Below are 23,033 nucleotides of genomic sequence, written 5' to 3' on the forward strand. Positions count from 1 at the left end.
TCTCGTCGAAATATGCATTGTTAGCATGTGGGTTCAGTAAATGAAAAGAAGGATCTCGTCGAAGGATGCATTGTTAGCACGTGGGTTCAGTATATGAAAGGAAGGGACCTGTGGAAGGATGCATTGTTAGTACGTAGGATCATTAAATGAAAAGAGGGAACCTGTTGAAGGATGCATTGTTAGCACGCGGGATCGGTAAATAAAAAGAAGGAACCTGTCGAAGGATGCATTGTTAGCTTGTTGGATCAGTAAATCAAAAGAAGTAACCTATCCAAGGATGCATTGTTAGCACGTGGGATCAGTAAATGAAAAGAAGGAACCTGTCGAATGATGCATTGTTAGCACGTGGGCTTAATAAATGAAAATAAGGAACTCGTCGAAGGATGCATTGTTAGCATGTGGGACCAGTAAATGAAAAGAAGAAACTCATTGAAGGATCCATTGTTAGCACATGGGGCCAGAAAATTAAAAGAGGAGACCTGTCGAAGGATGCATTGTTAGCACATTTGATCAGTAAATGAAAAGAAGGAACCTGTTGAATGATGCATTTTTCGCACGTGGGCTTAATAAATGAAAATAAGGAACTCGTCGAAGGATGCATTGTTAAGATGTGGGACCAGTAAATGAAAAGAAGGAACTTGTCGAAGGATGCATTGTTAGCATGTGGGACCAGTGTAGGAAGTTGGCTCTGTATGTACTATGTATGTCCCGGGGGGGGGACACGAGTCAGCACAGAAAGTACACCCTCAGCGGCACGGGGGCGGCCGGGTGCAGTGTGCAAACAGGGGCCGGGTTCGCAATAGAAATCAATGGGAGACAAAGGGGTCTCTTCAGCGATGCAGGCAGGCAAGGGGGGGCTCCTCGGGGTAGCCACCACCTGGGCAAGGAAGAGGGCCACCTAGGGGTCGCTTCTGCACTGGAGGTCGGATCCTTCAGGTCCTGGGGGCTGCGGGTGCAGAGTCTTTACCAGGCGTCGGGTCTTTGAAGCAGGCAGTCGCGGTCAGGGGGAGCCTCTGGATTCCCTCTGCAGGCGTTGCTGTGGGGTCTCAGGGAAGTCAACTCTAGCTACTCACGGTCTCGTAGTCACCAGGGAGTCCTCCCTGTGGTGTTTGTTCTCCACAAGTCGAGCCTGGGACGTCGGGTGCAGAGTGCAAAGTCTCACGCTTCCGGCGGGAAACGTGTTGTTTCAAAGTTGCTTCTTTGTTGCAAAGTTGCAGTCTTTGGTGAACAGAGCCGCTGTCCTCTGGAGTTCTTGGTCCTTCTAGATGCAGGGTAGTCCTCTGAGGCTTCAGAGGTTGCTGGACTCTGGGAACGCGTTGCTGGTGCAGTGTCTTTAGAAGGGGGAGACAGGCCGGTAGAGCTGGGGCCAAAGCAGTTGGTGTCTCCGTCTTCTCTGCAGGTTTTTCAGTTCAGCAGTCCTCTTCTTCTTAGGTTGCAGGAATCTGAGTTCCTAGGTTCTGGGGAGCCCCTAAATACTCGATTTAGGGGTGTGTTTAGGTCTGGGTGGTTAGTAGCCAATGGCTACTAGCCCTGAGGGTGGCTACACCCTCTTTGTGCCTCCTCCCTGAGGGGAGGGCGGCACATTCCTATCCCTATTGGGGAAATCCTAGATCTGCAAGATGGAGGATTTCTAAAAGTCAGAGTCACCTCAGCTCAGGTCACCTTAGGGGCTGTCCTGACTGGCCGGTGACTCCTCCTTGTTTTTCTCATTATCTCCTCCGGCCTTGCCGCCAAAAGTGGGCCGTGGCCGGAGGGGGCGGGCAACTCCACTAGCTGGAGTGCCCTGGGGTGCTGTAACAAAGGGGGTGAGCCTTTGAGGCTCACCGCCAGGTGTTACAGTTCCTGCAGGGGAAGGTGATAAGCATCTCCACCAAGTACAGGCTTTGTTACTAGCCACAGAGTGACAAAGGCACTCTCCCCATGTGGCCAGCAACATGTCTGGAGTATGGCAGGCTGCTAAAACCAGTCAGCCTACACGGGTAGTCGGTTAAGGTTTCAGGGGGCACCTCTAAGGTGCCTTCTGGGGTGTATGTTACAATAAAATGTACACTGGCATCAGTGTGCATTTATTGTGCTGAGAAGTTTGATACCAAACTTCACAGTTTTCAGTGTAGCCATTATGGTTCTGTGGAGTTCGTGCATGACAGACTCCCAGACCATATACTCTTATGGCTACCCTGCACTTACAATGTCTAAGGTTTGGCTTAGACACTGTGGGGGCATAGTGCTCATGCACTTATGCCCTCACCTATGGTATAGTTCACCCTGCCTTAGGGCTGTAAGCCCTGCTAGAGGGGTGACTTATCTATACCTATAGGCAGTGTGAGGTTGGCATGGCACCCTGAGGGGAGTGCCATGTCGACTTAGTCTTTTTATCCCCACTAGCACACACAAGCTGGCAAGCAGTGTGTCTGTGCTGAGTGAGGGGTCCCCAGGGTGGCATAAGACATGCTGCAGCCCTTAGAGACCTTCCCTGGCATCAGGACCCTTGGTACTAGAGGTACCAGTTACAAGGGACTTACCTGGATGCCACGTGTGCCAATTGTGGAAACAAAAGTACAGGTTAGGGAAAGAACACTGGTGCTGGGGCCTGGTTAGCAGGCCTCAGCACACTTTCAAATCATAACTTGGCATCAACAAAGGCAATAAGTCAGGGGGTAACCATGCCAAGGAGGCATTTCCTTATACAACCCCCCCCACCAAACGAAAGAGGATGAGACTAACCTTTCCCAAGAGAGTCTTAATTTTCTAAGTGGAAGAACCTGGAAAGGCCATCTGATTTGGCATGGGCAGTCCCAGGTCTGTGTTCCACTATAAAGTCCATTCTCTGTAGGGAGATGGACCACCTGAACAGTTTTGGATTTTCACCTTTCATTTGCATCAGCCATCTGAGACGTCTGTGGTCAGTCTGAACTACAAAGTGAGTACCAAATAGGTATGGTCTCAGCTTCTTCAGGGACCAAACCACAGCAAAGGCCTCCCTCTCAATGGCACTCCAATGCTTCTCCCTGGGGAGTAACCTCCTGCTAATGAAAGCAACAGGCTGGTCAAGGCCATCATCATTTGTTTGGGACAAAACTGCCCATATCCCATGTTCAGAGGCATCTGTCTGCACAATGAACTGCTTGGAGTAATCTGGAGCTTTGAGAACTGGTGCTGTGCACATTGCTTGTTTCAGGGTGTCAAAGGCTTGTTGGCATTCTACAGTCCAGTTTACCTTCTTGGGCATTTTCTTGGAGGTAAGTTTTATGAGGGCTGTCACTATAGATCCATATCCCTTCACAACCCTCCTGTAGTACCCAGTCAAGCCAAGGAATGCCCTGACTTGAGTATGGGTTTTTGGAGCTGCCCAGTCCAGAATAGTCTGGATCTTGGGCTGGAGTGGCTGAACTTGGCCTCCACCTACAAGGTGACCCAAGTAAACCACAGTTCCCTGCCCTATCTGGCATTTGGATGCCTTGATAGAGAGGCCTGCTGCTTGCAGAGCCTTCAAAACCTTCTTCAGGTGGACCAGGTGATCCTGCCAGCTGGAGCTAAAGACAGCAATATCGTCAAAATAAGCTGCACTACAGGACTCCAAGCCAGCAAGGACTTGATTCACCAACCTTTGGAAGGTGGCAGGGGCATTCTTTAAACCAAAGGGCATAACAGTAAACTGATAATGCCCATCAGGTATGGAGAATGCTGTCTTTTCTTTTGCTCCTGGTGCCATTTTGATTTGCCAGTACCCTGCTGTCAAGTCAAAGGTACTTAAGTATTTGGCAGCACCTAGTTTGTCAATCAGTTCATCTGGCCATCGAATGGGATGGGCATCTGTCTTGGTGACAGAATTAAGTCCTCTGTAGTCCACACAAAACCTCATCTCTCTCTTTCCATCTTTGGTGTGAGGTTTGGGGACTAAGACCACTGGGCTAGCCCAGGAGCTGTCAGATTGCTCAATGACTCCCAATTCCAGCATCTTGTGGACTTCCACCTTGATGCTTTCCTTAACTTGGTCAGACTGTCTGAATATTTTGTTTTTGACAGGCATGCTGTCTCCTGTGTCCACATCATGGGTACACAGGTGTGTCTGACCAGGGGTTAGGGAAAAGAGCTCAGCAAACTGTTGCAGGACCTTCCTACAGTCAGATTGCTGTTGGCCAGAGAGGGTGTCTGAATAGATCACTCCATCAACTGAGCCATCTTTAGGTTCTGTGGAGAGGAGATCAGGGAGAGGTTCACTCTCAGCTTCCTGGTCCTCATCTGTCACCATCAACAGATTCACATCTGCCCTGTCATGGAAGAGTTTGAGGCGGTTCACATGGATCACCCTCTTGGGGGTCCTGCTAGTGCCTAGGTCTACCAGGTAGGTGACCTAACTCTTCTTTTCTAGCACTGGGTAAGGGCCACTCCATCTGTCCTGAAGTGCCCTGGGAGCCACAGGCTCCAGAACCCAGACTTTCTGCCCTGGCTGAAATTCAACCATAGCAGCCTTTTGGTCATACCAAAACTTCTGGAGCTGTTGGCTGGCCTCAAGGTTTTTACTTGCCTTTTCCATATACTCTGCCATCCTTGAACGTAGGCCTAGTACATAGTCCACTATATCTTGCTTAGGCTCATGAAGAGATCTCTCCCAGCCTTCCTTCACAAGAGCTAGTGGTCCCCTTACAGGATGGCCAAAAAGAAGTTCAAAGGGGGAAAACCCTACTCCCTTCTGAGGCACCTCTCTGTAGGCGAAAAGCAGACATGGCAAGAGGACATCCCATCTCCTTTTGAGTTTTTCAGGGAGCCCCATGATCATGCCTTTCAATGTCTTCTTAAATCTTTCAACAAGACAATTGGTTTGTGGATGGTATGGTGTGGTGAATTTGTAAGTCACCCCACGCTCATTCCACATGTGTTTCAGGTATGCTGACATAAAGTTGGTACCTCTGTCAGACACCACCTCCTTAGGAAATCCCACTCTGGTAAAAATACCAATGAGTGCTTTGGCTACTGCAGGGGCAGTAGTCGACCTAAGGGGAATTGCTTCAGGATATCTAGTAGCATGATCCACTACTACTAGGATGTATTGGTTCCCTGAGGCTGTGGGAGGTTCAAGTGGACCCACTATGTCCACACCCACTCTTTCAAAGGGGACCCACACTACTGGAAGTGGAATGAGGGGCTGGGCTTTGGGTGTCCACCTGTCTTACCACTGGCTTGACAGGTGGTACAGGAGACACAAAACTCCTTGACCTTCTGGGACATGTTGGGCCAATAGAAGTGGTTGACTAACCTCTCCCACGTCTTGGTCTGTCCCAAATGCCCAGCAAGAGGAATATCATGAGCTAAGGTTAGAATGAACTCCCTAAACTCCTGAGGCACTACCACTCTCCTAGTGGCACCAGGTTTGGGATCTCTTGCCTCAGTGTAAAGGAGTCCATCGTCCCAGTAGACTCTGGGGGTCATTCCAAGTCTGGCGGGCGGCGGAGGCCGCCCGGCAGACTTCCCCCCTCCGAAATACCGCTCCGCGGTCGAAAGACCGAGGAGGGTATTCTAAGTTTTTCCCTGGGCTGGCGGGCGGTCGCCAAAAGACCGCCCGCCAGCCCAGGGAAAAACTCCCTTCCCACGAGGATGCCGGCTCGTAATCGCGCCGGCGGAGTGGGAAGGTGCGACGGGTGCTGTTGCACCCGTCGCGTATTTCACTGTCTGCCAAGCAGACAGTGAAATACTTGTAGGGGCCCTCTTACGGGGGCCCCTGCAGTGCCCATGCCAGGGGCCCATGGGCACTGCAGGGGGCCCCCAGGGGCCCCGCGACCCCCCCTACCGCCATCCGGTTCCCGGCGGGCGGACCGCGGGAACTGGATGGCGGTAGGGGGGGTCGGAATCCCCTCAGCGGCGCAGCTAGCTGCGCCGCCTTGGAGGATTCCAAAGGGCGGCGGTACACTGGCGGGAGACCGCCAGTGTTGCCGGTCCGACCGCGGCTTTACTGCCGCGGTCGGAATGCCCTTGGGAGCACCGCCGGCCTGTCGGCGGTGCTCCCGCGGTCCTCCAACCCGGCGGTCATTGACCGCCAGGGTTGGAATGACCGCCTCTATGTGTTCCTGTTATTTTTCCTTTGGACTCTTCAGCAGCTTGCTGCCTAAGGCCTTCAAGAGAGGGACAGGTTTCTTGCCCCCTACAGAACTGTTCCCTTGAGGGTCCCCCTGGGCCTAGGAGCTCAACCTGATAAGGTTCTAACTCCAGAGGCTCAGTTCCCTCAGAGGGCAGAACTTCTTCCTGAGAAGAGAGGTTCTCTTTTTCTTGTTGTGTTGAAGCTGGTTCCCCAGTCTTCTTTCCTTTTCTCTTGGAGGGTTGGGCCCCTTTTCCAGGCTCCAACACCACTTTTCCACCCTGAGCCTTGCACTGTGCCCTTGTCTTGACACACACCAGTCCAGGGATACCCAGCATGGCTGCATGTGTCTTTAGTTCTACCTCAGCCCATGCTGAGGACTCCAGGTAATTTCCAAGCAAACAGTCTACAGGGATATTTGAGGAGACCGACACCTGTTTCGGGCCATTGACCCCTCCCCACTCTAAAGTTATCATAGCCATGGGATGTACTTTAGTCTGATTGTCAGCGTTGGTGACTGGATAAGTTTGTCCAGCTAGGTATTGACCAGGGGAAACCAGTTTCTCTGTCACCATGGTGACACTGGCACCTGTATCCCTCAGGCCTTCTACACTTTGTCCATTAATTAAGAGTTGCTGCCTGTATTTTTGCATATTAGGGGGCCAGGCAGCCAGTGTGGCTAAATCCACCCCACCCTCAGAGACTAGTGTAGCTTCAGTGTGAACCCTGATTTGCTCTGGGCACACTGTTGATCCCACTTGGAGACTGGCCATTCCAGTGTTAGCTGGAGTAGAGTTAGAAGTGGAACCTTTCTTGGGACAGGCCTTGTCTCCAGTTTGGTGTCCAGGCTGATTACAGCTACGACACCAGGCCTTTTTGGGATCAAAGTTTTTACCCTTGTACCCAAAATTGGATTGTGAAGAGGTTCTGGGCCCACCCTCCTGAGCAGGTTTTTGGGGCCCTGTAGAAGTCTATTTACTATTTTTCCCTTTGGATGTCTCAACACTCTTCCCCTGGGGAGGCTTTGTGACCCCTTTCTTTTGGTCACCCCCTGTGGAAGTCTTGGTCACCCTAGTCTTGACCCAATGGCCGCCTTCTTTCCCAATTCTTGGGGAGAAATTGGTCCTAGGTCTACCAGATGCTGATGCAGTTTATCATTGAAACAATTACTTAACAGGGTTTTTTTCACAAATAAATTGTACAGCCCATCATAATCATTTACACCACTGCCTTGAATCCAACCATCCAGTGTTTTCACTGAGTAGTCAACAAAATCAACCCAGGTCTGGCTCGAGGATCTTTGAGCCCCCCTGAACCTAATTCTATACTCCTCAGTGGAGAATCCAAAGCCCTCAATCAGGGTACCCTTCATGAGGTCATAAGATTCTGCATCTTTTCCAGAGAGTGTGAGGAGTCTATCCCTACACTTTCCAGTGAAAATTTCCCAAAGGATAGCACCCCAGTGAGATCTGTTTACTTTTCTGGTTGCACAAGCCCTCTCAAAAGCTGTGAACCATTTGGTGATGTCATCACCATCTTCATATTTAGTTACAATCCCTTTAGGGATTTTCAACATGTCAGGAGAATCTCTGACCCTATTTATGTTGCTGCCACCATGGATGGGACCAAAACCCATCTCTTGTCTTTCCCTTTCTATGGCTAGGAGCTGTCTCTCAAAAGCCAATATTTTGACCATCCTGGCTAACAGTAGGTCATCTTCACTGAGGCTATCCTCAGTGATTCCAGAGGTGCTGGACCCTCCTGTGAGAGAAGCAGCCTCTCTGACTATCACATTTGGAGTCAGGGTTTGAGGAGCCCTGGCCTCCCTAACTAGGACTGGAGGTGGGATTTCCTCCACATCACTAGTTCCCTCCTCTGTGAGGTCATCCTCAGAGGGGTTGTTCTTGGCAAACTCTGCCAACAGCACCGGGAGCTGTAATTTGTTAGGGTTTGAACCAGTTCTAATCTTTTTTATTTTGCAGAGAGACCTTAACTCTTTTATCCTAAGATGCAGGTAAGGGGTGATGTCGAGTTCCATCACATTCTCTTCTGCATTAGACATTATGGGGGTCATTACAACCCTGGCAGATGGCGGAGAACCGGCGGTAAGACCGCCAACAGGCTGGCGGTCTTACCTTGGTGAATTATGACCATGGCGGTTACCGCCATGGTCATCCGCCGGTTCTCCGTCCCGCCTACCAGGGCGGAAACGACCGCCGGGCTGGAGACCTGGGTCTCCAGCCCCGCGGCCGTCAATTTACCGCCAGCGGTATTTGGACCCGGCTTACCGCCGTGTATTTCCAGCGGTTTGAACCGCCATGAAATCCATGGCGGTAAGCACTATCAGTGCCAGGGAATTCCTTCCCTGGCACTGATAGGGGTCTCCCCCAACCCCCACCCCCACCCTGACTCCCTCCCCTACACCCCCCACCACCCCTGCCACCCCCCAAAGGTGGCAGGGCCCCCCTCCCCACCCCGACCCCCAACATAACATTACTCACACACACCCGACATGCATGCAGGCACCACCAACACACATGCACACACCCAGACATACATGCCCACAGCCACACACACAGTCAGGCACGCACACCCACATTCAAACATACACGCACATATCCATACAGACATACCCACAGCCAAACACGCACTCATTCCCATACACACAACACTCCCGCAAGCATACACGCACTCACACACCCCCTCTACATACACACACATGTAAACTTCCATGCACGCACACAACACACAACACCCTCACCCCCCTCCCCTAACGGACGATCGACTTACCTGTTCCGTCGATCCTCCGGGAGGGTACGGGAGCCATGGGAGCAGCTCCGCCGACACCTCCACGCCAACCTCCACTTCCCCGCCGCCCGCAAGTATGGCTATTGGCGGCTCTCTGTCGGAATAACGACGGAGAGCAGCCAACAGTCATAATACGCTGAGCGGCAAAACGCCTGCAGAGGCGGTCTTTCGCACGGCGGTCCCTCGGCAGTCTTGCTAAAAGACTGCCGAGGTCGTAATGACCCCCTATGTTTCTAAAAGTTGGAATACTTTTTAGGAATCTAAAACTATCTCTAGAACTTAATTCAAGCTTTTACAAAACTTTTAAACTCTAAAAGAAATGCTAACAGGGACTAACACAAGGCCCTAGCAGGACTTTTAAAAATTTAGAAAAATAGCTCAAATTTCAAAAATCAGTTTCTAATGCCAATTTTTGGAATTTAGTCGTGTGATCAGGTATTGGCTGAGTAGTCCAGCAAATGCAAAGTCTTGTACCCCACCGCTGATCCACCAATGTAGGAAGTTGGCTCTGTATGTACTATTTCAAAGTAAGAAATAGCATGCACAGAGTCCAAGGGTTCCCCTTAGAAGTAAGATAGTGGCAAAAAGAGATAATTCGAATGCTCTATTTTGTGGTAGTGTGGTCGAGCAGTAGGCTTATCAGAGGAGTAGTGTTAAGCATTTGTTGTACACACACAGGCAATAAATGAGGAACACACACTCAGAGACAATTCCAGGCCAATAGGTTTTTGTATAGAAAAATATATTTTATTAGTTTATTTTAAGAACCACAGGTTCAAGATTTACAAGTAATACTTCAAATGAAAGGTATTTCATGAAGGTACTTTAGGAACTTTGAATTAGCAAAATGGCATATACAGTTTTCACATAAATGACATATAGCTATTTTAAAACTAGACAGTGCAATTTTCAACAGTTCCAAGGTGAGGTAAGTGTTTGTTAGTTTTTGCAGGTAAGTAAACCACCTACGGGGTTCAAGTTTGGGTCCAAGGTAGCCCACCGTTGGGGGTTCGGAGCAACCCTAAGGTTACCACACCAGCAGCTCAGGGCCGGTCAGGTGCAGAGGTCAAAGTGGTGCCCAAAACGCATAGGCTTCAATGGAGAAGGGGGTGCCCCGGTTCCAGTCTGCCAGCAGGTAAGTACCTGCGTCTTCAGAGGGCAGACCAGGGGGGTTTTGTAGGGCACCAAGGGGGGACATAAGTCAGCACAGAAAGTACACCCTCAGCGGCATGGGGGCGGCCGGGTGCAGTGTGCAAACAAGCGTCGGGTTTGCAATAGAAATCAATGGGAGACCAAGGCAATGCATGGAGGCAAGGGGGGGGCTCCTCGGGGTAGCCACCACCTGGGCAAGGGCCACCTGGGGGTCGCTCCTGCACTGGAGGTCGGATCCTTCAGGTCCTGGGGGCTGCGGGTGCAGAGTCCTTACCAGGCGTCAGGTCTTTGAAGCAGGCAGTCACGGTCAGGGGGAGCCTCGGGATTCCCTCTGCAGGAGTCGCTGTGGGGGCTCAGGGGGGTCAACTCTGGCTACTCATGGTCTCGTAGTCGCCGGGGAGTCCTCCCTGTGGTGTTTGTTCTCCACAAGTCGAGGCGGGGGTGTCGGTTGCAGAGTGCAAAGTCTCACGCTTCCGGCGGGAAACGTGTGTTGTTTCAAAGTTGCTTCTTTGTTGCAAAGTTGCAGTCTTGGGTGAACAGAGCCGCTGTCCTCGGGAGTTCTTGGTCCTTCTAGATGCAGGGTAGTCCTCTGAGGCTTCAGAGGTTGCTGGACTCTGGGAACACGTCACTGGAGCAGTGTCTTTAGAAGGGGGAGACAGGCCGGTAGAGCTGGGGCCAAAGCAGTTGGTGTCTCCGTCTTCTCTGCAGGTTTTTCAGTTCAGCAGTCCTCTTCTTCTTAGGTTGCAGGAATCTGAGCTCCTAGGTTCTGGGGAGCCCCTAAATACTCGATTTAGGGGTGTGTTTAGGTCTGGGGGGTTAGTAGCCAATGGCTACTAGCCCTGAGGATGGCTACACCCTCTTTGTGCCTCCTCCCTGAGGGGAGGGGGGCACATTCCTATCCCTATTTGGGGAATCCTCCATCTGCAAGATGGAGGATTTCTAAAAGAGTCACCTCAGCTCTGGACACCTTAGGGGCTGTCCTGACTGGCCAGTGACTCCTCCTTGTTTTTCTCATTATCTCCTCCGGCCTTGCCGCCAAAAGTGGGGCCGTGGCCGGAGGGGGCGGGCAACTCCACTAGCTGGAGTGCCCTGGGGTGCTGTAACAAAGGGGGTGAGCCTTTGAGGCTCACCGCCAGGTGTTACAGTTCCTGCAGGGGGAGGTGATAAGCATCTCCACCCAGTACAGGCTTTGTTACTAGCCACAGAGTGACAAAGGCACTCTCCCCATGTGGCAAGCAACATGTCTGGAGTGTGGCAGGCTGCTAAAACCAGTCATCCTACATGGGTAGTCGGTTAAGGTTTCAGGGGGCACCTCTAAGGTGCCCTCTGGGATGTATGTTACAATAAAATGTACACTGGCATCAGTGTGCATTTATTGTGCTGAGAAGTTTGATACCAAACTTCACAGTTTTCAGTGTAGCCATTATGGTACTGTGGAGTTCGTGCATGACAGACTCCCAGACCATATACACTTATGGCTACCCTGCACTTACAATGTCTAAGGTTTGGCTTAGACACTGTGGGGGCATAGTGCTCATGCACTTATGCCCTCACCTATGGTATAGTGCACCCTGCCTTAGGGCTGAAAGGCCTGTTAGAGGGGTGACTTATCTATACCTATAGGCAGTGTGAGGTTGGCATGGCACCCTGAGGGGAGTGCCATGTCGACTTAGTCTTTTTATCCCCACTAGCACACACAAGCTGGCAAGCAGTGTGTCTGTGCTGAGTGAGGGGTCCCCAGGGTGGCATAAGACATGCTGCAGCCCTTAGAGACCTTCCCTGGCATCAGGGCCCTTGGTACTAGAGGTACCAGTTACAATGGACTTACCTGGATGCCAGGGTGTGCCAATTGTGGAAACAAAAGTACAGGTTAGGGGAAGAACACTGGTGCTGGGGCCTGGTTAGCAGGCCTCAGCACACTTTCAAATCATAACTTGGCATCAGCAAAGGCAAAACGTCAGGGGGTAACCATGCCAAGGAGGCATTTCCTTACAACCAGTAAATGAAGAGAAGGAACTCGTCGAAGGATGCATTGTTGGCATGCGGGATCAGTAAATGAAAAGAAGGAACCTGTCAAAGGATGCATTGTTAGCATGTGGGATCAGTGAATGAAAAGAAGGAACCTGTCAAAGGATGCATTGTTGGCACATGGGATCAGTAAATGAAAAGAAGGAACCTGTTGAAGGATGCATTGTTAGCAGGTGGGATCAGTAAATGAAAAGAAGGAACCTGTCGAAGGATGCATTATTAGCACATGCGACCAGTAAATGAAAAGAAGGAACTCGTCGAAGGATGCATTGTTAGCACGTGCGATCAGTAAATGAAAAGAAGGAACTCGTCGAATGATGCATTGTTAGCATAGGGGATCAGTGAATGAAAAGAAGGAATCTGTCGAAGGATCCATTGTTGGCACATGGGATCAGTATATGGAAAGAAGGAACCTGTGGAAGGATGCATCGTTAGCATGTTGGATCAGTAAATGAAAAGAAGGAACCTTGCCAAGGATGCATTGTTTGCACGAGGGATCAGTAAATGAAAAGAAGGAACCTGTCAAAGGATGCATTGTTGGCACGTGGGATCAGTAAATGAAAAGAAGGAACCTGTCAAAGGATGTATTGTTGGCTCGTGGGATCAGTAAATGAAAAGAAGGAACCTGTCGAAGAATGCATTGTTAGCATGTGGGATCAGTAAATGAAAAGAAGGAACATCTCTAAGGATGCACTGTTAGCACGTGGGATCAGTAAATAAAAACGAGGAACCTGTCGAAGGATGCATTGTTGGCACGCGGGATCAGTAAATGAAAAGAAGGAACCTGTCGAAGGATGCATTATTAGCATGTAGGATCAGTAAATGAAAAGAAGGAACATCTCTAAGGATGCACTGTTAGCACGTGGGATCAGTAAATGAAAAGGAGAAACCAGTCGAACGATGCAGTGTTGGCATGTGGGATCAGTAAATGAAAAGAAGGAACCTGTCGAAGGATGCATTATTAGCACGCGGGATCGGTAAATGAAAAAAAGGAAACTGTCCAAGGATGCATTGTTAGCACGTGGGATCAGTAAATGAAAAGAAGGAACCTGTCGAAGGATGCATTATTAGCACGTAGGTTCAGTAAATGAAAAGAAGGAACCATTCGAAGGATGCATTTTTAGCACGTAGGACCAGTAAATGAAAAGAAGGAACATCTCTAAAAATGCACTGTTAGCACGTGGGATCAGTGTAGGAAAGTACCATCTTGCCTGGCATGTTACCCCCATATTTCACTGTATATATGTTGTTTTATTTATGTGTCACCTGCCAGGTAGGGCCCCAGTCCTCATAAGTATGTGCCCTGTATGTGTTCCCTGTGTGATGCCCAACTGTCTCACTGAGGCTCTGCTATCCACAACCTCAGTGGTTATGCTCTCTCTGCTTTCCAAATGTGTCACTAACAGGCTATTGACTAAATTGACCAATTCTCATAGGCATACTGGTACACCCATATAATTCCCTAGTATATGGTACTCAGGTACCCAGGGTATTGGGGTTCCAGGAGATCCCTATGGGCTGCAGCATTTCTTTTGCCACCCATAGGGAGCTCTGACAATTCTTACACAGGCCTGCCAGTGCAGCCTGAGTGAAATAACGTCCACGTTATTTCACAGCCGTTTACCACTGCACTTAAGTAACTTATAAGTGACCTATATGTCTAACCTTCACCTGGTGAAGGTTGGGTGCAAAGTTACTTAGTGTGTGGGCACCCTGGCACTAGCCAAGGTGCCCCCCACATTGTTCAGGGCAAATTCTCCGGACTTTGTGAGTGCGGGGACACCATTACACGCGTGCACTGTACATAGGTTACTACCTATGTACAGCGTCACAATGGTAACTCCAAACATGGCCATGTAACATGTCTAAGATCATGGAATTGTCCCCCCAATGCCATTCTAGCATTGGGGGACAATTCCATGATCCCCCGGGTCTCTAGCACAGAACCCGGGCACTGCCAAACTGCCTTTCCGGGGTCTCCACTGCAGCTGCTGCCAACCCCTCAGACAGGTTTCTGCCCTCCTGGGGTCCAGGCAGCCCTGGCCCAGGAAGGCAGAACAAAGGATTTCCTCTGAGATGGTGTAACACCCTCTCCCTTTGAAAATAGGTGTGAAGGCTGGGGAGGAGTAGCCTTCCCCAGCCTCTGGAAATGCTTTGATGGGCACAGATGGTGCCCATCTCTGCATAAGCCAGTCTACAACAGTTTAGGGATCCCCCAGCCCTGCTCTGGCGCGAAACTGGACAAAGGAAAGGGGAGTGACCACTTCCCTGACCTGCACCTCCCAGGGGAGGTGCCCAGAGCTCCTTCAGTGTGTCCCGACCTCTGCCATCTTGGAAACAGAGGTGTCTGTGGCACACTGGACTGCTCTGAGTGGCCAGTGCCAGCAGGTGACATCATAGGCTCCTTCTGATAGGCTCTTACCTCTCTTGTTTGCCAATCCTCCTTCCTAGGTAGCCAAGCCTCCTTTTCTGGCTATTTAGGGTCTCTGCTTCTTCAGATAACGAAAGCAAGAGTTCACCAGAGTTCCTCTGCATCCCCCTCTTCACCTTCTGCCAAAGGATCGACCGCTGACTGCTCAGGACGCCTGCAAAACCACAACTAAGTAGTAAGACGACTACTAGCAACCTTGTATCGCTTCATCCTGCCGGCTTTCTCGACTGTTTCCAGGTGGTGCATGCTCTGGGGGTAGCCTGCCTCCTCTCTGCACCAGGAGCTCTGAAGAAATCTCTCGTGGGTCGACGGAATCTTCCCCATGCAACTGCAGGCAACAAAAGACTGCATCACCGGCCTTCTGGGTCCCCTCTCAGCACGACAAGCGTGGTCCCTGGAACTCAGCAACTCTGTCCAAGTGACTCCCACAGTCCAGTGACTCTTCAGTCCAAGTTTGGTGGAGGTAAGTCCTTGCCTCCCCACGCTAGACTGCATTGCTGGGTACCGCGTGATTTGTAGCTGCTCCGGCTCCTGTGCACTCTTCCAGGATTTCCTTTGTGCACAGCTAAGCCTGGGTCCCCGACACTCCTTCCTGCAGTGCACAACCTTCTGAGTTGTCCTCCGGCGTCGTGGGACTCCCTTTTGTGACTTCGGGTGGACTCCGGTTCACTTTTCTTCTAAGTGCCTGTTCAGGTACTTCGGCGGGTGCTGCCTGCTTCTGTGAAAGCTCCCTTACTTGCTGGGAACCCCCTCTGTCTCCTCATCCAAGTGGCGACATCCTGGTCCCTCCTGGGCCACAACAGCATCCAAAAACCCTAACCGCGACCCTTGCAACTAGCAAGGCTTGTTGGTGGTCTTTCTGCGTGGGAACACCTCTGCAAGCTTCATCGCAACATGGGACATCCATCCTCCAAAAGAGAAGCTCCTAGTTCTCTTCTTTCTTGCAGAACTCCAAGCTTCTTCCAACAGGTGGCAGCTTCCTTGCACTCCCAGCTGGCATTTCCTGGGCTCCTGCCCACTCTCAACACTGTCGCGACTCTTGGATTTGGTCCCCTTGTCTTACAGGTACTCAGGTCCGGAAATCCACTGTTGTTGCATTGCTGGTGTTTGTTCTTCCTGCAGAATCCCCCTATCACGACTTCTGTGCTCTCTGGGGGTAGTAGGTGCAATTTACACCTACCTTTCAGGGTCTTGGGGTGAGCTATTTTTCTAACTCTCACTGTTTTCTTACAGTCCCAGCGACCCTCTACAAGCTCACATAGGTTTGGGGTCCATTCGTGGTTCGCATTCCACTTTTGGAGTATGTGGTTTGTGTTGCCCCTATACCTATGTGCTCCTATTGCAATCTATTGTAACTTTACACTGCTTGCATTATTTTTCTTGCCATTACCTGCATAATTTTGATTTGTGTACATATATCTTGTGTATATAACTTATCCTCATACTGAGGGTACTCACTGAGATACTTTTGGCATATTGTCATAAAAATAAAGTACCTTTATTTTTAGTACTTCTGTGTATTGTGTTTTCTTATGATATTGTTCATATGACACCAGTGGTATAGTAGGAGCTTTACATGTCTCCTAGTTCAGCCTAAGCTGCTTTGCCATAGCTACCTTCTATCAGCCTAAGCTGCTAGAAACACCTCTTCTACACTTATAAGGGATAACTGAACCTGGCACAAGGTGTAAGTACCTCTGGTAGGCCAGCCTCCTACATTGGTTGTGCAGCGGTGGGATAAGTACTTGTAACTACTTACCACTTTGTCATTGTGTACTTTTCATAAGAGAATAATATACAAAACAAGTTCAGTGTATGTACACCTAACCAAAAAGTTTTGCTTTTATTCTCTCAAACTTTTTACAAAGTTCTGAAAAGTTTCTCTAAACTTCTAAAAGTTTCTAAAACTTAGAAAAAGTTTTTTTCTCTTTTCTTTAAAAAGTTCTGAAACTTTTTCTTCCTTCTCACTGTCTCTAAACCTTTTGCTATCATGTCTGATGTAGAGTCTGCTCTTAAAATGGTCAATACTACTTATGACAATTTGAATTACAAGAGCCTAAGGAGTCTCTGCTTAGATAGAGGTTTAGTGATAGGAAAGAACCCCACAAAAGAGTTTCTATATAACATGCTTATTGTGAATGATGAGTCCCTAGGTGGCAATTCAAATGAGAGGTTAATAGAAGGCTCCCATTCTGACTCAGGGGATCTCCTTGAGGGAGGTGGGGAGGGTTCTGTTCCAAATCTGCCCCTTAGCAGGCCACCTAGTAATGCTGGTAGTAATGTAGGTTCCCATCATAGTAGGGGTGTCTTTATTCCTGGAGGCCAGGTTATTAGGGTTCAGTCAGTTAGGGACGGATCTCCCTTTGTTGTTTCCAATTTATCTTCTGTGTCCAACCATTCCCAACCCACCCACCCTGAAGACAACATGTTAGAAAGGGAACTCAAAAAGTTGAGAGTGGAAGAGACCAGACTGAAGCTTAAACAGCAACAGCTGGCCTTAGATAGGGGATCCCTAAACCTGGAGAAGGAGAGACAGAGATTGGGGTTTGGACCCCATGGTGGCAGCAAAAGCAGTATTCCTGATAGTCATCCTGTTAGAGAGCATGATTCCAGGAATCTGCACAAGATAGTCCCCCCTTACAAGGAGGGGGATGACATCAACAAGTGGTTTGCTGCACTTGAGAGGGCCTTATGGTACAAGGGGTCCCTCAAAGGCAGTGGGCTGCTATATTGTGGATATCTTTCAATGGAAAGGGTAGGGATAGGCTCCTTACTGTTAGAGAAAGTGATGCTAACAATTTTGCAGTTTTGAAGGATGCACTCTTGGATGGATTTGGCTTAACCACTGAACAATGCAGGATTAAGTTCAGGGACACCAGAAAAGAGTCCTCACAAGACTGGATAGACTTTGTTGACTGTTCAGTGAAGGCCTTGGAAGGGTGGTTACATGGCAGTAAAGTTTCTGACTTTGAAAGCCTGTATAATCTTATTCTGAGAGAGCATATTCTGAATAACCATGTGTCTGATTTGTTACACCAATATCTAGTGGACTCAGATCTGACCTCTCCCCCAAGAATTGCGAAAAAAGGCAGACAAATGGGTCAGAACAAGAGTAAACAGAAAAGTTCATACAGGGGGTGACAAGGATGGATAGAAAAAGGATGGTAAGTCTTCTGACAAGGGTGGGGACAAAAGTAAAACTGAGTCTTCATCAGGCCCACAAAAATCCTCTGGTGGGGGTGGTGGGTCCAAATCCTCTTCAAATCAAGTTAAAAAGCCTTGGTGTTATTTGTGTAAAGTCAAAGGCCATTGGACAACTGATGCCAGTTGTCCAAAGAAAAAAACCAAACCTCCCACTACCACAACTCCTACTGCAAATTCTAGTGCCACTAGTAATAGCAGTGGTGGTGGGAGCAAACCTACTAATAGCCAATCCAAGGGAGTAGCTGGGCTCACTTTTGGTAATTTAGTTGAGGTTGGTCTTGTTAGGGAGACTACAGAGGCTGTGTTAGTCTCTGAAGGTGCCATTGATTTGGCCACCTTGGTTGCTTGTCCCCTTAATATGGATAAGTACAAGCAACTTCCCCTAATAAATGGTGTTGAGATTCAGGCCTACAGGGACACAGGTGCCAGTGTTACCATGGTGATAGAGAAACTGGTACACCCTGAACAACACCTACTTGGTCACCAGTACCAAGTGACAGACACTCATAACAACACTCTTAGCCAGCCCATGGCTGTTGTGAATCTCAACTGGGGGGGGGGGGGTTACTGGTCCAAAGAAAGTTGTGGTTGCCTCAGATTTACCTGTAGACTGTCTATTAGGGAACGATTTAGAGACATCAGCTTGGGCAGAAGTGGAGTTGGAGGCTCATGCAGCAATGCTGGGCATTCCTGGACATATTTTTGCTTTGACAAGGGCTCAGGCCAAAAAGCAAAAATGACAGGGTAACGTGGATCCTGGAACAATGGACCAAGTGCTCCCTAAAGCTAGGGGTAGCAAGGGTAAATCCCTACCCACTATCCCTCCCTCTACAGATTATTCTCCTTCTGAGGAAGAAGAATTTCCTTCCTGTGTAGAACCTTCACCAGATGAGCTGGCAGCAGACACTGCTGAGCTTTTGGGTGGACGGGGGCCTGCCAGGGAAGAGCTGAGTGTGGCACATCAATCCTGTCCCACATTAGAGGGTCTCAGACAGCAAGCTGTCAAGCAGCAAAATGGGGATGTCAGTGACTCACATAGAGTTTACTGGGAGGACAACCTCTTGTACACAGAGGCAAGGGACCCAAAACCTGGAACAGCCAGGAGATTGGTCATTCCCCTGCAGTACAGAGAGTTCCTCCTAACTCTGGCACATGACATTCCTTTGGCTGGGCATTTGGGCCAGATGATCAAAACATGGGAAACGCTTGTCCCCTGTTTCACTGGCCTAGGATGTCAGAGGACACAAAAGATTTTTGTAAGTCTTGTGTGACCTACCAAGCCAGTGGCAAGACTGGTGGCACACCAAAGGCTCCCCTTATTCCACTACCTGTGGTTAGGGTCCCCTTTGAAAGGGTAGGGGTTGACATAGTTGGCCCCCTTGACCCTCCTACTGCTTCAGGCAATAGGTTTATCTTGGTGGTTGTGGACCATGCCACAAGATATCCTGAAGCAATTCCTCTAAGGACCACTACAGCTCCTGCAGTGGCAAAGGCCCTCCTGGGAATCTTTTCCAGGGTGGGTTTTCCTAAAGAGGTAGTATCAGACAGGGGTAGCAACTTCATGTCTGCATACTTGAAAGCTATGTGGAAGGAATATGGTGTAACATACAAATTCACCACTCATCATCCACAGACTAATGGTCTGGTAGAGAGGTTTAATAAAACTCTCAAAGGAATGATAATGGGACTCCATGAAAAACTCAGGAGGAGATGGGATGTCCTGTTACCTTGCCTCCTTTTTGCTCACAGGAAGGTACCCCAGAAAGGAGTGGGCTTCAGCCCATTTGAACTCCTCTTTGGGCACCCTGTAAGAGGTCCACTAACACTTGTGAAGGGGGGTTGGGAACAACCTTTAAAAGCTCCCAAACAGGACATAGTGGACTATGTACTTGGCGTAAGATCCAGAATGGCAGAGTACATGAAAAAGACCAGTAAAAACCTTCAGGCCAGCCAGGAGCTCCAGAAGCAATGGCATGACCAGAAGGCTGTTCTGATCCAGTACCAGCCAGGACAGAAGGTGTGGGTATTGGAGCCTGTGGCCCCAAGAGCACTCCATGACAAATGGAGTGGACCCCATCTAATTGTTGAGAAAAAGGGTGAGGTTACCTATCTGGTAGACCTGGGCACTGCCAGGAGTCCCCTTAGGGTGATTCATGTCAACCGCCTAAAACCCTACTATGACAGGGCTGATCTCACCCTGCTCATGGCAACAGATGAGGGACAGGAAGAAGAGAGTGACCCTCTCCCTGATCTCTTCTCCTCCACTGAAGAGTATGCTTTAGTGGAGAGAGTAGTGTTAGCAGATTGTCTGTCTGCAGAACAGAAAGACAACTGCATAAATCTCCTTGGACAGTTTTATGAACTCTTTTCAACTGTGCCTGGCACCACATCTTGGTGTGAACACACAATTGATACTGGAGACAGCTTGCCTGTCAAAAGTAAAATCTATAGGCAGCCTGACCATGTCAGGGACTGCATAAAACAAGAGGTTCAGAAAATGCTTGATCTAGGAATGGTTGAACCTTCTGAAAGCCCATGGGCGAGTCCTCTGGTGCTGGTGCCAAAGCCTCACTCAAAAGATGGAAAAAGGGAGATGAGGTGTTGTGTAGACTACAGAGGTCTCAATCAGGTAACTGATGCTCACCCTATACCCAGGGCAGATGAGCTCATAGATACACTGGCATCTGCCAAGTATCTAAGCACCTTTGATTTGACTGCAGGGTATTGGCAGATCAAATTGGCTGAGGATGCTAAACCTAAAACTGAATTTTCAACTATAGGAGGGCACTACCAATTTACAGTGATGCCCTTTGGTTTGAAGAATGCACCTGCCACTTTTCAGAGGTTGGTAAACACAGTCCTGCAAGGGTTGGAGGCTTTTAGTGCAGCATATCTAGATGATATAGCTGTCTTTAGCTCCACCTGGGATGAGCACCTGGTCCACCTTTGGAAAGTTTTGGAGGCCCTGCAAAAGGCAGGCCTCACTATCAAGGCCTCAAAGTGCCAGATAGGGCAGGGAAAGGTGGTTTATCTGGGACACCTGGTAGGTGGAGAACAGATTGCACCACTGCAGGGGGAAATCCAGACAATCATGGATTGGGTTCCTCCTACAACTCAGACCCAGGTGAGAGCCTTCCTAGGCCTCACTGGGTATTGCAGGAGATTCATTAAAAACTATGGCTCCATAGCCACCCCACTTAATGATCTCACCAGTAAAAAGATGCCTAAAAAGGTATTGTGGACAGCTAGCTGCCAGAAAGCTTTTGAGGAGCTCAAACAGGCCATGTGCTCTGCACCTGTCCTAAAAAGCCCATGTTACTCCAAGAAATTCATTGTTCAAACCGATGCATCTGAATTAGGGGTAGGGGCAGTCTTATCACAACTGAATTCTGAGGGCCAGGATCAACCAGTTGCTTTTATCAGTAGAAGGTTGACTCCTAGAGAAAAGCGTTGGTCTGCCATAGAGAGGGAGGCCTTTGCTGTGGTCTGGGCACTGAAAAAGTTGAGGCCATACCTGTTTGGCACTCACTTTATTTTTCAGACAGACCAAAAACCTCTTCTTTGGCTAAAACAAATGAAAGGTGAAAACCCTAAATTGTTGAGGTGGTCCATATCTCTACAGGGAATGGACTATACAGTGGAACATAGACCTGGGAGTAACCACTCCAATGCAGATGGACTCTCCAGATATTTCCACTTAGACAATGAAGACTCATCAGGTCATGGCTAGTCTTATTGTCCTTCGTTTTTGGGGGGGGGGGGGTTGTGTAGGAAAGTTCCATCTTGCCTGGCATGTTACCCCCATATTTCACTGTATATATGTTGATTTAGTCTATGTGTCACTGGGACCCTGCCAGGCAGGGCCCCAGTGCTCATAAGTATGTGCCCTGTATGTGTTCCCTGTGTGATGCCTAACTGTCTCACTGAGGCTCTGCTAACCAGAACCTCAGTGGTTATGTTCTCACTGCTTTCCAAATTTGTCACTAACAGGCTAGTGACTAAATTTACCAATTCACATTGGCCTACTGGTACACACATATAATTCCCTAGTATATGGTACTGAGGTACCCAGGGTATTGGGGTCCCAGGAGATCCCTATGGGCTGCAGCATTTCTTTTGCCACCCATAGGGAGCTCTGACAATTCTTACACAGGCCTGCCATTGCAGCCTGACTGAACTAACGTCCACGTTATTTCACAGCCATTTACCACTGCCCTTAAGTAAATTATAAGTCACCTATATGTCTAACCTTCACCTGGTGAAGGTTGGGTGCAAAGTTACCTAGTGTGTGGGCACCCTGGCACTAGCCAAGGTGCCCCCACATCGTTCAGGGCAAATTCCCCGGACTTTGTGAGTGCGGGGACACCATTACACGCGTGCACTGTACATAGGTAACTACCTATGTACAGCGTCAAAATGGTAACTCCGAACCTGGCCATGTAACATGTCTAAGATCATGGAATTGTCCCTCCAATGCCATTCTGGCATTGGGGGGACAATTCCATGATCCCCCGGGTCTCTAGCACAGAACTCGTGTACTGCCAAACTGCCTTTCCGGGGTCTCCACTGCAGCTGCTGCCAACCCCTCAGACAGGTTTCTGCCCTCCTGGGGTCCAGGCAGCCCTGGCCTGGGGTCCAGGCAGCCCTGGCCCAGGAAGGCAAAACAAAAGATTTCCTCTGAGAGAGGGTGTAACACCGTCTCCCTTTGGAAATAGGTGTGAAGGCTGGGGAGGAGTAGCCTCCCCAGCCTCTAGAAATGCTTTGATGAGCACAGATGGTGCCCATCTCTGCATAAGCCAGTCTACACCGGTTTAGGGATCCCCCAGCCCTGCTCTGGCGCGAAACTGGACAAAGGAAAGGGGAGTGACCACTCCCCTGACCTGCACCTCCTAGGGGAGGTGCCCAGAGCTCCTCCAGTGTGTCCCAGACCCCTGCCATCTTGAAAACAGAGGTGTCTGTGGCACACTGGACAGCTCTGAGAGGCCAGTGCCAGCAGGTGACGTCAGAGGCTCCTTCTGATAGGCTCTTACCTCTCTTGGTAGCCAATCCTCCTTCCCAGGTAGCCAAACCTCCTTTTCTGGCTATTTAGGGTCTCTGCTTTGGGGAATTCTTCAGATAATGGATACAAGAGCTCACCAGAGTTCCTCTGCATCTCCCTCTTCACCTTCTGCCACAGGATCGACCGCTGACTGTTCAGGACGCCTGCAAAACCGCTACAAAGTAGTAAGATGACTACTAGCAACCTTGTATCGCTTCATCCTGCCGGCTTTCTCTACTGTTTCCAGGTGGTGCATGCTCTGGGGGTAGCCTGCCTCCTCTCTGCACCAGTAGCTCTGA

Source organism: Pleurodeles waltl, chromosome 9 (genome assembly GCF_031143425.1).
Source record: "Pleurodeles waltl isolate 20211129_DDA chromosome 9, aPleWal1.hap1.20221129, whole genome shotgun sequence".
Classification (NCBI taxonomy): domain Eukaryota; kingdom Metazoa; phylum Chordata; class Amphibia; order Caudata; family Salamandridae; genus Pleurodeles; species Pleurodeles waltl.